General features: G+C 40.4%; 1 protein-coding gene across 2 annotated transcripts in view; it reads right to left on the bottom strand.

The window, feature by feature from the left end:
- Positions 1-16,566, bottom strand: part of OPCML (opioid binding protein/cell adhesion molecule like) — a 585,692-nt gene that overhangs the window by 7,668 nt on the left and 561,458 nt on the right. The window lies entirely within an intron of this gene.

The following is a 16,566-nucleotide window of genomic DNA, read 5'->3' as shown; positions in this document are numbered from 1 at the left end:
AGGAAACGGACAAAAATGTGCAGCTTTTGAAGTCTCTGCTAGAAGAAATCATGTGATTGAATGCCTTCCCACATGGTGAATTGGAATGTCTGGTACAGGCTCCCTCCTGACCGGGAAGACCCCAGTGAAGGCATCCTCCACCTCGAACTAGAATTGGCACACATGGGAGGCTGGAATGCAAGGGCGAGCCTGAGAAACCTGGACTGGGCTTCTTCTGGGGGAGAGGAAGATACATCCTTTTGAGTATTTGGCTTTTCTTTGGTTAGTGAAGATGTGTCAAACTGCAGAGAGGCTGTAATGGATGCTTCTATCAGCTAGAAGATATATTTATTAGTCCAACAACATTTCCTGGGCAACAACCATTACAAGATACAGTGTTACATCCTGAAAGTGCAGAAACAAATACAAACAGAATCCAAGCCTGAGGGTGAGCCACACGAGAGGCCAAAAGATGAGGGACTGATCCTTCAGTGGGGCTCGGAAAGGCTGTACAGATGGGGTGTGATTGACTAGCGCCTATCAGGTGTTGGGAGAAGGTGAAGGCACTCGGACGCAGTGGCAGGAAAGGTGTGCATACAGGTTAGGAAGAGACATGGGAATAGGGCCAGACTTATCTGGTATAAAGCCTGGTGTTGTCATTTCCATCTGTGCTGCAATTCCTATTGGGAAGAGTTCAGTCATTTTTTGATTATTTTGAAAAAGCTTATTTATTTCTATGACAGAAAAAGAGAGACAGATCCTTCCAGCAGAGAGCTCCCCACCCCACGTCACAATCCATCCTCAGTCTCAGGTGGCCTCAGTCTCAGATCATGTTTGTGTGTGCTTCGTGTGCTTAGGGAGGTCCTGGGATATGAACCCAGGACCTTTCCCATGTGGGTCCATGAATCCAGTTGTACCGGTGTGCTACCACCTGGTCCTCATTCACATCATTTAAATTCTCCCAGTGCTAGTCTCTTCTGTGTAATGGAAATAATAGCAGTATCTAGTTTGAAGAGTTCTTAGGTGTCTAGAGAGTCAGGTGTGGCTGGTGGCATGGTCACTTCTCATGGTAAGTATTCTATTGTACCTGTGTCTTTACTAGTTATAAACTAGGTCAGAAACTCTGTCCCTTCCTGCATTTCAGCCCTTAGTATAATTCCTGGAACATAGTAGACACTAAACAAATCTTTTTTGACTGCATAAATGCAAGGATGCATGGAGGGTAGAAGCAAAAGGACCAAAGTCTTTGATGTATGTGGGATCTGGGGCCCAGGGGCTCAGCCTGCTGGGTGTACTGAAGGCAATGGTGTCAGGGAGCGCTGCCACTGAAGTTGAATGTGAAGGCTAACCTCAGAGTTGGAATTTTTTCTATAATTTTTATTTTTATATTGCAAAAATAACAAATTTTTCCATAGAGAAATTTACATTCCTTTTTAAAGTATTTCTTCTCTTTTCCACTCGCACTCGCCCATTCCCCTCCCTTACAGTCTCTGGTATCTACACATGTCATTTCTGCAATATCTTCAGGTCTTTCCATTTCTGCCATACCATGCAGACTCTCAATATAGAGAGAGCAGATTCATACAGTGTGTATCTTTGAAAGTCTGCCTCACTTTACTTAACATTAAGTCTTCTATTCTCATCCCCTCTGAATCAAATGATAGGATCTCAGGGTTTCTTATGGCTGAGTAATACACCATAGTGTGCATGTGCCGTAGTTTTTCAACCTGATTATCAGTTTTTGGACACCTAGATTCGTTCCATGTCTTAGCAATTGCAAATAATGCTGCAGTATCAGTTTTAACACCATGCTGTTCTAGTAGGCAGAACTTTCTAGCAACTGAAATGACAAGGGCTAGTTTGAGTTTTAGATAGGTCACTTGGCCTTTCCATGACAAATAGATGGGGGAGAAATGACCAAAGACGAGGAAACTAGTAAGAGAATTACCACTGCCCAAGTGAGACACAGAGTGCCTTATGAGAGAAGATGGAGATCAGTCAGTGAGAGGACAAGGTCCTTGCTAGCACTTGTTGGGTAACAGATATAAGGGGTGAAGGAGAAAACAAAGTCAAAAAGGTCTGTAGGAAGACTAGTGAGAGCGTGTAGATGAGAAGTTAGACATTCATGAAGGGGAAGGGTCCCCAGGACAGGAAGCTTGAATTTGAGATTCCTGGAGAGAGAGGTGTGCAGCTACCGAACTCGTAAGAACACTAAAGATATAGATTTGAAAGTTATGAGACTATTGCCAAGAGGATGCCAATCTTCAATTGCATGAGAGTCCCTTGGAGGGTTTGCTTAAAAAGCATATTCAGGGTCTTCCCTAGATAATTTTATTAAGTGATTCTGGAGCAAGGGTCACACATGTGCATTTTTAAAATTTATTTACTAATTTCTTCCACGAGAGAGAGTCAAGTTGGGTCCTCATGCCATGATCCATGCCCAGTCCCAGGGGACCTGGATCATGGGCACACATGTATCCAGTGCACTCAGGGAAGTCCAAAAATATGAATCCAGGACATTTATCTTGTGGGTCCAGAGTGATAACTACTGTGTCAGCACCTGGACCCCAATATTGATTTTTTTAAAGCACCCAAGTGCTTTAAAAGACATGGAAGACATGGAAAACACCTTTGTTTCTCACTGCAACCTACCCCTGGAAGACTTGTGGGGCAGGAGGTGGAGAGACTAGCAGACTGGAATAGAAAGGTCCAAAGATAGTCACCCTCTGCTCACATCACAAAATCTGGACCGATTTGTGGGGGAATCAAAGAGGTCTGGAACTGAAAGGACTGAGGGCAGGAGGGACACAGATCATGGGAGACCAAGGTGAATAGGGCTTGAGGATGTGGAGATGGCGGACACTGGTTCTTTCTCCAAGAGCTTTACACGTGAAGGGAAGATGTGGCCTGGCATGTGGAGGGAAGATTCCCCCATGCCCACTCTTCATGTCCCACATGGAGCCACCTGGGGAAGGGGGCAGTGGTTAGGACACCTGACTGAAGGAATGGATGGAAAAGGCTGAGCCAGGAGTTTAATGGGCTAGGTGTGGAGGGAGGGCTGTTGAGGCTCAGCCTATAGAACTTGTGGAGTAGACTCCTAAGGACAGAGAAAGAGAGGATCTGGTTGGTCAGTGTAGTCTCGTGTTGAAATGTGTCATCTGGAGAGCCAGCCTATATAAATACTCATCCTATAGGAATGTCCATTAGCCCAAGGAAATAGATTCTGTCCTTGTGGCTTCTAGTCATGGCTGCTCCAAGGCCACAGAGGCTTTGCCTGAGGGAAAAAACCCAGAGGCCAGATGCCTCCCTAACGAGTATTTTGCCATGTTCATTCACAGTGACAAGATTCTTAGGAGTTGTCCCTATGCCTGATACTTAACTCTTAATGTAACTAATTTGTGTCATTACAATTTCACAGATAAGATGTGAGAAATCCGTTTTGCTCTCTCAGCCTCCCCCTCCGTTTTTGGCTTTGTGTGCATTCCCTGTCCCTCACCCCTGCCAGTTGCAGTAATCCGGGCATTTATATGCCTCATCGAGCGCATCCCACTCTCTGCAATGCCAGATGTATTCAAGTCCAGGATTTTACTTCTTGGACCTCCCAGGACAGGGGGATGGGGCCTCTCCCTCCAGGCCCAAAAGAGGTAAAGTGAGTTGGCAAGGTGAGAGAAAGTGAGTGACCTCTCCAAGGGCCAGAGCTGAGGCCAGTTAATAGATCTTGGCAAGCCATTCCGGTGCCAGGGCTCCAGCTAGGCCTTCTGATGGCTGCATCTACTCTTGCAAGTGAACAAGTAGTGGGATCAAGCTGCTCTTCAGTAGCCCACGACACTGGCCACAGTGTGCAAGGGGACAGCTGTTAGTTTTCAGAGACCCATCTCTTACACTGGCTTCCCTTTGTTTATCAAACTCAGCCTTAGAAAACTGGGGAGAAGCTGGGTGTCCATCTTGCTCTGTTCCTTTTTATCAACAACTAAAGAGTAGATGGCAGCATGATTTGTCTATTGTGGAACCTTATCCTCTTAGCTGCTAGGACTGGTTTCTTCTCTACACCCTGGTGCTTTTCTAGCTCCTGCAGTTACCTGGGGATACGGAAGTGAATGGTCCAAAGTGCTGCTTGGAGTAGCGATTGATCTAAGTGACTGCCCTGTCTGTGTGGCTCTGTGAGGGAAAGACACGCGAGACAAGGATGGCAATGACTGACTCATCGTTCATGATCACCCTCCTTCCTGTGCTGCCTCTTGAGCATCCAACTAATGTCCTACTTCCACCCACTCATCAACCCATTGTCTCTACAATCATCTTCTGTATTGTTTTAAAATTGCTTTGATTTCATGGCCCTTTGTTCTTTGCACATAGATGTGAAAACACATAAAAAATGTTGTATGTGCAATGACCATGCTGTGATGAAGTCAAAGAGGTTCTCCAAAAGAAAACAAAAGAACAAAAGAAGGACAGCCTGAGAGGGTAAACACAGTGTCCAGGAATGGTTTGTGTACCATACATACCATTTGGAAAGGAGGAGCGTATGGACTATACATGTAAAATCTATTTTTTTAAAGAATGGAGTCAGAGATGAGGGGAGAATCTGGTGGGGAGATGGGCTTGAGAAGCACAGCTGTTGATATGGGGTTCCCTGAGAAGGCCACCCACTGAGGACCTGGTTTCTAAGGACTACAAGTTGGCTCCAAATGAAGAGATGAGCAGGCACTGAAATGGGAGTGCACAGTCTCAGATCCCAATTGCAACACACAAAACCAATGTGATGTGAGTTATAATAGTTGCCTAATCTCCCTATTTTCTCATGTGTCAAATCAGGCTAAGTACAGTACTTACTTCATAGGGCTAATAGAACATATAGTCTAGTAGCTTTGTGTTAGTGACTTGTTGATAACAGTCCTTTAAACAAACAAAAAAAATATTTGTTTTTCAAGATTCGAACCACATTGTTTGCCATGTGGGTTACAGTCACCTTAACTTTCATGCCACCTGCTGGCATGATAATGGTCTTAATGACCCAAGCATTAAGGACAGGAAGAGTCTTCACAATGTGCAGAAAGAGTGGATCAACTGGACGTGGTCACACCAATCTTGCACTGAAGCTATCCCTAATCAGTCTTTCTATTTATACATGTATTTTATTTTAATAATTTCCTATTGACTTTTAACTGCTCTACATCTTTGTTGGTACAATATGGTTTTTCAAAACATGCATGCAATGTGTGATCATCAAATGATAGATAAGACCATTTGCAACAGAGAATGTTATATTATGTAGGGCATCTTCAATTTTTGCTCTACTAGTTTTTTTCCAAGAAAGATATACAAGATTGGCAATGCCCCTGTTTGTTTTTGTTTTTCTTGCTACTCTTTCATGGTATGCTGCTCTATGTAACTTATTTACAAGCATTTTTTGAGAGATTTTTCCTATAGGATGTGTGCACTCACTGGGGAGAGACAGAGAGATAGAGAGAGAGAAAAAGCACCTCCCAGAGCAGATGGCAATGCCACGATTTCTTTTCCCTCATTCTCCTCTAGGGATTTTGGACATGTGTGCCCATGCTCCCAGTATGAATTTCAAGTCACCGGGTCTGGACCTTGAACCATGGTTAGTCCATTGCCTTAACCACTATGCCACCTGGCCCTGTTTACGTGCATTCTTGTGTCTGTTAAACACTGTTCTGAGCCCCTCTCTCTTCTTCCTCCCCCTTAAGCAGTCTCTGGTATCTATAGTTTTCCTATGTCTGTATCTTCAAATTTTTAAATTTCTGCCATAGAATGTAAACATTCAGTAAATATTTAGCAGAGACTGCTCTGTCTGTCTGTCATTGTGTGGCTTATTTAATCTATGGTATTAAATCTTCTATACTCATCTTTATAGCTGAGTAGTATTTCATAGCACTGATGTGCTACATTTTTCTTAATTAAAAAAATTAGTTATTAAATGTTATTATTATTTTAATTTTTGCTTCAGGCTACATGGATTCATCAGAGGGAGACAGAAAGGAAAGCAAGCAAGCTAGCTAGCTGCCAGGTCTGGAACTCACACTGCTGTCAGCCATGGTCGAGTCCAATGCCTTTAACCACCACGCCACCTGCTGGCCCCATGCTACATTTTTAGTCGTCCATATTGTTTTTTAGTCAGTCGTTGGGTACTTAGGTTAACACTGTGTTGTAGCTATTGCGAATATGGTGTAATAAACATGGATGTGCAAGTGTTATTCTGACTGATGACTGGGCTTAGGATAAATACTGGGAGAGGGATTAGAGAGTCATATGGTAGTTCCATTGGATTGTTGGAAAAGTCATATTTTTTGTTTTTCTATGCAAAAATGTGTCAACAACCTGATATTTGTAGGTTTTTGTGGAAACTCCATATTGTTGTTTTCTATAGTGACTGTAGTCATGTATATTCCTGCAAATAGCAAACTTTCTACTACAAGCTCAGCAGTCCTTGTTCTGACTGAAGTTAGGTGGTTCATTTCCCTTATGACAAGAGATGTTGAGCATTGTTTTATATGCTTTGGGGCCTTGGTATTTCTCCGTGTGAGAGTTTTCTGTTCAGATGGATTACCCTCCTCTCCCATCCTCAGTTTTTGTGCATGTGCACTTGCTGGGGACAGACAGAGAGAGAGAAAGTTAGAAATATATCCCCACCCCCACTGAAGGGGATGGCCATGTTTCAATCCCATCTCCTGTGTTCTCCTCTCAGGAGTTTGGGCATGAATGCAGATGTACCCAGTATGATCTTGAAGTTGGCAGACCTCAGACCTGAACTGCAGTTGGGCATGTGGGAATCCAGACACTTAACCACCATGCCACCTTCTAGCCCAGACTGCCCATTTTTAAACTGGATTTTTAGTTTTTCTGTGGTGAGTTGATTGAGTTCCCTATATGTGCTGGTTCTGTGGGTTATCTCTTTACTCATTGTTACCTTGGCTGAGTAGAAGCTTTTTAGCCTAATTTCATTCCACTTATCTATTTTTAGAGTGGTTGCCTGTATGTTAGAAGCCTTATATAAGAAATCTTTGTCTATTCCAATGTCAGCAAGTAGCAGCTTCATCACTTGAGGCTTTACCTTTAGGTCTTTGATCCACTTTCTATTTGATTTTTGTTAATGGTAAGAGAGAGGGATCTAGTTTTGTTTTCCTACAGGAAGACATCCAATTTTCCCAGCATCATTTGCTAAAAAGAATTCTTTTTTCCTACTGGATTGTCTTGTGTCCATCTTAGAGTCTATATAAAATCTTTTAAGTGATAAAGTTGAAGGATACAAAATCAATATGCAAAAATATGTAGCTACACCAAGAGCAAGGCAGAATTGAAATAAGCAATTCCATTTAGTATAGCTATACACACACAAATAGGAATCAACCTAGTCACAGAGGTGAAAGACTGGGATCTAACTGGATTCTGTGTTCTGTTCCATTGGCCTGTGTGTCTGTTTTTGTGTCAGTACTGTTCCGTTTTGTTTATCACAGCTCTGTAATGTATTTGGAAGTCAGGTAGTGAGATGCCTCCAGCTTTTTTTTTTTGTTTTTTTTTTTTACAGTGTTGCCTTAGTGGTTGGGGGTCTTTTATAAATGTTAAAATTGTTATTTGGAATTCAGGTAGTGAGATGCCTCCAGCTTTTTTTTTTTTGTTTTTTTTTACAGTATTACCTTAGTGGTTGGGGGTCTTTTATAAATGTTAAAATTGTTTATACTATTTCCATAAAGAATGTTACTGGTAATTTGATATAACATGGAATGTGTAAATTAACTTGGGCAGTATCAACATGTTAATTACATTGATTCTTCCTATCTAAGAACAAGAGACATCTTTTCCTTTGTACCAATTACTTTCTTCAGTTTTCCTTACAAAGATCTTTCACCTCTGTGACTAGGTTGATTCCTATTTGTGTGTGTGTATAGCTATGCTAAATGGAGTTGCTTATTTCAATTCTGTCTTGCTCTTGGTGTAGCTACATATTTTTGCATATTGATTTTGTATACTGCAACTTTATCACTTATAAGGTTTCATGTAGACTCTAAGATTGTCTATTTGTATAATTATGTCATATGCAAACAGGGATAAGTAATAATATCCTTGCTTATGAGCATGCCTTTCATTTCACTCTCCTGTCTGATGGCATTGGCTAGGATTTCCAATATTGTGTTGAAGAGGAGTGGAGAAAGTGGACAACCTTGTCTTTTTCCAGTTTTTAGTTCAAATGATTTCAGCTAATGGACTGTCATGCATGGCTTGCATTTTGTTGAGGGATGTCCCTTCTGCACCTATTTCGATGAGAATCTTAAGTGTAAAGGGGTATAGTTCCTCAAATGCTGTTTCAACATTAATTGATAGGATCCTATGGTTTTTATCTTTCCTGCTATTAATGGGATTGATTACATTTGTTGGGTATGTGGAAGCATCCTTGCATCACTGGGGTAAAGTGTCCCTGGTCATGGTGTATGATGGTCTGAATGAGTTGTTGGGTTCAATTTGCCAGTACTTTGTTGAGTTTTGTGTCTGTATTCAGCAGCAATATTGGTCTGCAGTTTTCTCTTTTTGTTGTCTTCATTTCTGGTATCAACATGATGGTGGGTTTATAATTTGACTTTGAGAGATTTCCTTCCATTTGGATTTTTGAGGAGAAACCTTCTGTAAAGGTTTTCCAAATTGAATTCAGAAAAGCCATCAGGACCTAGGCTTTTCTTTGATGAGAGACTACGGATTCAATGTCAGGGTTTGTTATTGATCGATTCAGGTCTTCACTCTCTTTTTGGCTCAGTCTTAGTATGTTGTATGTGAATTTGTTCCTTCCAGTTTTTTCAACTGGTTGGTGGTGCTTATAGTATTATTAATGATCATTTTTAGGTCGATGAGGACTATTGCCAATGTCACCTTTCTCATCTGTGATTTTATGTATGGGGGTCTTTTAGTCTAGCTAATAGTTTGTTGACTTTGTTCATCTCTTCAAAAATCCATCTTTGAGTTATTTCTGCTCTTATCTGTTTTCCTCTGTTACTTTGGGGTCTTCCAGTTCTTGGGGATGCATTGTTAGGTGACATATTTGAAATCTTTCTATATGGGGCCACTTAGTGCTATCAATTTCTCTCTTAGGACTGTTTTCATTGTGTGCAAAATATTCTGGAGAATTGGGTGTTTATTGTTCAATAAGTTGTTTAATTTCCATGTGTTCGTAAATTTTCAAAGGCTGATGCTACAGATGATTTCTGTAAGGCTTGTTTTGTGCCTATTAGGAGGTCCATTTGTTATATCATTTGTTTTCTAGATGATCTGCCCAGTAAAGAGTAGGGTGTTGAAGTAGGGTGTTGAACTCCCTAACAATAACTGTATTGCATTCTTCAGGTACTTAGAGACCCTGGTGTTGGGTGCATACATATCTTCTTGGTAGAGTGCTTTGTATCCTTGTCTAGCTTGTGTGTATTATCAGGCAAATGTTTGATTTGCATGAAATGATTTTTTGGCCCTTCACTTTCAACCTGTCTCTATCAATGAGGTTTCTTCTCTTCTCTTCTCTTCTCTTCTCTTCTCTTCTCTTCTCTTCTCTTCTCTTCTCTTCTCTTCTCTTCTTTTCCTTCCTTCCTTCCTTCCTTCCTTCCTTCCTTCCTTCCTTCCTTCCTTCCTTCCTTCCTTCCTTCCTTCCTTTCTTTCTTTCTTTCTTTCTTTCTTTCTTTCTTTCTTTCTTTCTTTCTTCTTTCTTTCTTTCTTTCTTTCTTTCCTTCCTTCCTTCCTTCCTTCCTTCCTTCCTTTCTTTCTTTCTTTCTTTCTTTCTTTCTTTCTTTCTTTCTTTCTTTCTTCTTTCTTTCTTTCTTTCTTAGAAGTTTTTGCTATAGGGTGCATGCGCTTGCCAGACAGACAGAGACAGAGAGACAGAAAGAGAGAAATCACCCCCAAGGGGGGATGGCCACGTCACAATCCCTTTTCCTCCGTTCTCTCAGGATCTTGGGCACGCACACACACGCACCTGGCATGAGTTTTAAACCACCAGCTCCGGGACGCGAACCACGGTCGACTACTTGGGAGTCCAGCGACATAGCCATTACACTAACTGCTGGTCCCTGAGGTGTGTTTCTTGTAAACAGCTTAAGAGAAGACTCTTGTTTTTTTCCTATTGAGCCAAATATGAAATTGAATCCATTTATTAACAGTAGGAGTGGACTTACCCCTACCACTTTATAAGTTTCCCATTTCTCTCCCTTGAAGAGTTGGTCTGGTATTGATTAATCCTTTTGGGTTTTGTGAATCTGGGAATGTTTTTCATCCAGAATTTGAGTATGTCTTCCCATTCCCTCTTTACCTGAATGGTTTATGTGGAGTGGTCTGATGGTTTATGTGGAGGTTAGCCTGATGAAGTTTCCTTTATAAGTCAGCCAGTCAACACTTTTCTCTTGCCATTTGGCTATGACGTGCCTTGAAGAAGGTCTTGCATTTGACGTCCTTTGTTCCACTTGGTAAGTTTTAAGATGAGTTTTTCTATGCCTTGATTTCTCTCTCTGCCTTCTGGGATATGCATTATATAGCTGTTCAGCCACTTGATGATATCCTCAATTTCTGTATATTTTCTTTACTGTTAACAGGTTTTTGTTTTGTTTTGGCTGCTTAAAGGCTGTCCTGTCTGCTTGGAGCATCTCCTGCATGGTCTAATCTGGTGTTAATACTATGTACTGGAGGATTTATTTCCTGTATTCTTCACCTCATCTCCTGAAAGTGCCTTGGTATTAGAGAATTAAGACTTGGTAGGGACTCCATGGACACTGTAACCAAAATGGGCTTACTGATAAAAAACCTACAGTCTACTGTGAAAAATTTTCCTAAAACTATTAAGCTTGGTCCCAAAGCCCCATTCCTCCCACAGAGCCTTTGGAGCTGTGCATTTACACATTGAAAATTCTCCTGACCAGCTACTCTGTATGAATCCCTGTGTTCACACCTATAAAACAACACACCATTACCACATTACACAGAGAAGGGAAATTTGACAGAAGCAAGGACTTTTGTCACTCCTATTCTCTTAGAATAATGCCTAATTTGTAATGAGTATTTGTTAAATTAATGTATGAAGGGATTTTCTCAGAGGCACCTTCCTTCAGAAAGGGATGCTGAAAGGTAAGTGAATGACAACTGGGTAAGACAGGGTGAATTTGAGGGGATATAGTCAAAGGGACAGCAGAAATATTGGATGGGCCCAGTCCCTAGTACATTGTCAGGAACCAATAGTAAAAGCATGAACCTTATGAAAAATTCACAGCACTCTTGTCAGCAGGCCAGGATGTGCAATCCCAAGTAAACTTAGGGCTGCAGTTGTTGTGTATTATCAATGTCACATCTAAACCTAGCATTCCTGGGACTCTCTCTTTCTGACCTTATTGAACCTCCTTTCTCTCCAGCCTGTGGAGGCAGGTATTGGGAACCCAATATAATAAAGAAAAGTAAGGCTCAGCAAGTTGGGGTAACAGACATGTGGCTGAATTGAGGGGTTAATCTTTTTCTTTGCTAGGGGTTGAACAATGGAGCCTCTATGGAGGGAAGTAGGCTCTTAACTTGATCTTGGATGAAGAGCCTGCAGAGCTATGAGAAAATAAAGCCCTGAAATCTGTGTATGTGACTTTGGTACAGTACTACAGAGTATTAATAGTTTTAGTAGATAACATTAGCACAGAGAAATGGTTGCAGAGCAAATTCCAAGTCTAGACAATTCAAATGTTGTCACCTTCAGTCACATGGAAAGTGGCTTTTTACACTGGGTTGGCAGGAGGATAGCAGACTAAGATGGTGGAATGGGACTCCAATAATCATTCCTTCCACAGAGTGGCCTAGACTGCAGAGCTGGCAACTACATATCAATGAAACACTGGTACATGTGTGGGTTGGAATGAGGTGTCATAGCATGATCACCAAGCGCTATGAAAGATACTCATCTCTTTGTTTACACAAAAGAAACCAGGTGAGAGATTTCAGGCTAGGCTTTGTTTGATTGTTTGTTATTGGATAAAATAATGCCAAAAGACTCACTGAATAAGGGAGAAAAGACAATTGGATAGTCCCCCTACTATCCACTCAGGTTATAGAGTTAGGGAAGTGAGCATAGGCCCTTCTTTGGCAACCCATTAAAAACCTGGCATAGGGTAGCCCTCTGCCTTGGTAGGTGTACACTGAGGAATGAGCCCTGTTCTAGTGTCAGATACAACAACTTGTGCCAGAAAGACTTGAGTTTTGACCCATATCATCACAAGATGACCACAGCGGCCTTGAGTCCAGGCTTCTATGACTTTGGGTTTAGCTGTTGCATAAGCCTTGGTAGCCACAGAATTTCTGCTAGACTGTGAAGATTAAAGAAAGACCTATTAGCACATGATCTTGAGTAATTGGGTCATCACCAAATAAATGATTCAGAGACTTAGGCCAAGAAACTCAAGAGATTGAAAATCCAAGACTAAAAAACACAATGAAGCAAAATTCAATAGAATAGTAACAGTAGACCTTAGGGTTTTCAAAAATCCACAGAGGAAAGGAAGGAGGAGGATGAAAGAAGGAGAGCGGAGTTATCAAGAGAGCAAATTGGGCATCAGTGCTAAAGAAAGAATATAGCAAGAGAAGGAAAGCTTTCCAAACCTGGAGAAAAATATCCAGATACGAGAGGATGAAAAATTACCAAGCAGTTCAATCTAAAACATTGTAGACGATATTGAAGGACAACATTGAGGGGGTTGCTAGTATTCCTTAGAGGCCATGAGAGTATGGAATGCCATATTCCAAATGCTTCAGAGGGAAAAAAAATGTTAGCCAATAGTACTATGCCCAGCAAAGCTGTCTTAGAATAGAAACACTGAGGGATGCTATTGAGTATAAGATTCAAAGTAAATACCAGATTCTGAAAAAATCATTTGTATCTTAAAAAGATAATTAGTAACCAAAACTACAATAATTTGTTAAGGAATATGAAATATTAATTTCAATACTAAACAAAGAATAGAGTGATAGTATCTGAAAAATAGTTAGAAGTTCTTGGAAAAGCTCTGGTAACATCCTATAATACATATACTAAAACCAGAAAGCAAAAAATCAAAACATACTAGCAAGACAATTATTTAACTACAAAGGACAGATTCTACATCATAAATGGAAAACAATAGTAGTATTATTCCCTACCTATTAATAACTATTAGACTTGAATGTACATTTAATGGGTCCAATTAAAATACCAATAAACAAAACAAGACCCATGCTGCCTAGAAAAAGAAGGAATAGAAAAAGATATTTCATGCAAATAGAAACTACGAGAGACCAGGAATCATTAGACTGAAGTCCAAAAACAAAGAATATTTTATGTGTGTTTATATATATATGGAGCTCAATTCAGCAAGAGACTATAGCAATAAATAAAGATGTCTCCGGGACCAGCAGTTAGTGTAATGGCTATTCGCTGGACTCCCACGTAGCAGACCGCGGTTCACATCCCAGACCCAGTGGCTTAAAACTCACGCTGGGCGCATGTGCGTGTGTGCCCAAGATCCTGAGAGGAGGATGGAGGAGAAGGGATTGCAGCGTGACCACCCCCCTTGGGGGTGATTTCTCGCTTTCTGTCTCTCTGTCTGTCACTGTCTGTCTGGTGAGCACACGTGCCCTATAGCAAAAAAAAAAAAAAAAAAAAAAAAAAAAATCCCCCACCCCAAAGCACCAAAACACATTTACACGTGCCCTATAGAAAAAAAAAAAAAAAAAAAAAAAAAAAAGATGTCTCCAGCACTAGAGCACTGAACTATATATAGCCAATATTAATGAACCTAATAGAAGAGAGAGACTTCAGAATATACACAATTAAGCCACCAAACACATTTTATGATGAGCAAATACCTATCAACACGTGAACCACCATGGAGAAAGACAAAAATGTCTTTAGCCATGGGATTAAAATGTCTTGAGCCATGGGACTATAACATACTGAAATGTATGAAATACAGCAAAAACACTTTTAAGAAGGAAGTAAAAGTACAAATTATAGTACACAAGATTAACAAGAGTTCTTTACCAAGACAAACAGAAAACACTAGTATCAGACAAGAATGGCAAATATCAGCTGATACCCTAGAAATATAAAGGATCCTAAGATACTACTTTGAGCAACTGTCTATCAATAAATTGGATAACTTACAAAATCTTGGTTACATTTCTGGACACCTACACGATTGAACAATAGCAGGTAAGGAGACAGAATCAGTCCTAAGGAGCCTCTAGTACATAACAGCTCAATGGTGCTGAATTCTGAATTAGCAAACATTTACAGAAGAAAAAACACCAGTTCTTCTCAAACTCTTCCAAAACACTGAAGACCAAGGAAAACTTCTAGACTCATTCAATGCCAGCATTACCCTGATACCAAAAACCAACATAAAGGCCCCATCATGGTGGTGTACGCTGCTAAAATACTTTATGAAATCTCTGAGCACATTAAAATACAACTTATAAATGTAGGACCCTCCACTGTGAAGCTATGAGAATAAAATGGAGGAAAAGGTCCCTGACATTGATCTGACCAATACTTTGAGGGATAAGACCTCAAAAGCACAGGCAACATAAGCAAACAAATGTGTTTCTATCAGACTAAAAAGTTCTACACAGCAACAGCACAACCAGAAGAATAAGGGACAACCTAAAGAATGGGAGAAAATATTTACAAACTATCTATCTAACAATGAGTTACTATACAAAATGTATACAAATCTTTAGCAACTCAACAGCAAGAAAACAATTCAACTTGAAAAATGGGCCACAGATCTGAATAGACATTTCTCAAAAGCATGCATATGAATGCCCACCATGTGAAAAATGTTCATCATCATTCATTGCTGGGGCACTAAAAATCACAACCTTAGTGAGATGTCACCTCACTGAAATCAGAGTGTCTATTATCTAAAAAGATAACGAGCGTTGATAACGATGTAGAGAAAAGAGAACCTTTTTTCTTTCAGTGGGAGTAAATTAATACAGTGATTATGGCAGAGTTCAGTTTTTAATTTTTGGAGGATACTTCACACTATCCAACAATGCAGCAACCCCAGTACTGGATGTACAAAAAGAAAGAAATTTGTTTGTGAAAGAGATTGGCACTCACAAAGACAGCATGTGGAATCAACCAATGTGCCCATCACAGATGAACAAAGAAAATGTGACATAGACACACAATGGGATATCGTTCAGTTACAACAAAGGCAAACCTGTCACTTGTGACAACATGGATGAACCTGGAGGACATTCAAGAAATAAGCCACACACAGAAGGACAAATGCCACATGTACTCACTCATATGTAAAAAGAACAGGGTTGATCTCAGAAGAATAGAATGATGGCTACTAGGGCAGAAAGTCCTTCGGTGGGGTGGAAGGGATGGGAAGGTGTTGTCATAATTACAGTTAGATAATAGCAATACATTCAAGAGATCTATGGCACATCAAAGCAAAGATAGGTAATGATAACACAGTATACTAAATTCTTAGAAACACAGAGAATACTCTCATACCAAACTCAGAGCTATATGACTAAGGCATTAGCTAGATTTTCAAATTTCACATACACTTCAAAACATCATGTTGTGCACAATACATAGATACAACATTATCTGTCAATTAAAAAAAATTAAAGAATAAAAAAAAAGGCCTCCAGGCTTCTACTTCTAGAACAGAGCTGAGCACTAGCTGCTGCTTCATCTTCATGTATGAGTGTGGAGTGAGTGAGTATATGGCTTTGAGTCATTCTGTTTAGCTTCTGGGTAAATACTCCAGTGCCTGACCAAGTTGGCCAATTCTAGGTCTCATAGGGGGCCTATTCATTAGATGCAAATACTTCAGTGTTACCCAAATTCTTTGGTCCTCCTTTTACTCACCTGTAAATTGGGGTTAATAATCTGCCTAGAAACCAGTTTATATTTGGTACACAATATGTATTACCATCATGAATGATGACCCCAAGTATTCCTATTTTACAATAAAGTTTTCAAATCATTAGTTCTCTTTGCCTTAGACTAAAAGAATAAAACATTCATAACAGAGTGACTTCACCATGGAGATAGTCATTTAACAATCCATTTGGTCTGGGCTGGGATTGATAGGGTTGTTGAGTGCAGAAATAGCAGAAGAATCATCCTTCTTAAAGGGCACAAAGTAGATATTGTTTTAGGGCAAATATCCCTTCCCCTGAAATCTATAATGTTATTTCATGAGTGTGCATGTAAAAGGCTTTAGAGTCTATGAGTTGGTCACCTAGTCGAGGGTCTCATACCCAACCCCTCGATGTCTGTCCACTATGGAGAAATAAATCAGGCAACGTTAGCTTTGAAGGAGGCTTAAATTCAAATGCATAGGCATTCAGACAGGCAGAGGAAGGAAGGAACATGCTGTACCCACCTGCCACTGCTGATGAGGGGCTTATTTCTAAGACACACACAGCACAATGCACACACAATGCAGAGAGAAAACAAAAGACATAGATCACACATTTCAGATGGTTGGTGGACAAAGTTTAGGTCATGTCAATGCTGAAAGCTTGTTCAGGGCCTGGGGTACACATGGAATAAACGGAGCCCTC

This window comes from Tupaia chinensis, unplaced genomic scaffold (assembly GCF_000334495.1).
Source record: "Tupaia chinensis unplaced genomic scaffold, TupChi_1.0 Scaffold000292_1, whole genome shotgun sequence".
Taxonomy (NCBI): domain Eukaryota; kingdom Metazoa; phylum Chordata; class Mammalia; order Scandentia; family Tupaiidae; genus Tupaia; species Tupaia belangeri.
The sequence above is the reverse complement of the archived record's forward strand: the minus strand, read 5'-3'. Positions and strand labels throughout refer to the sequence as shown.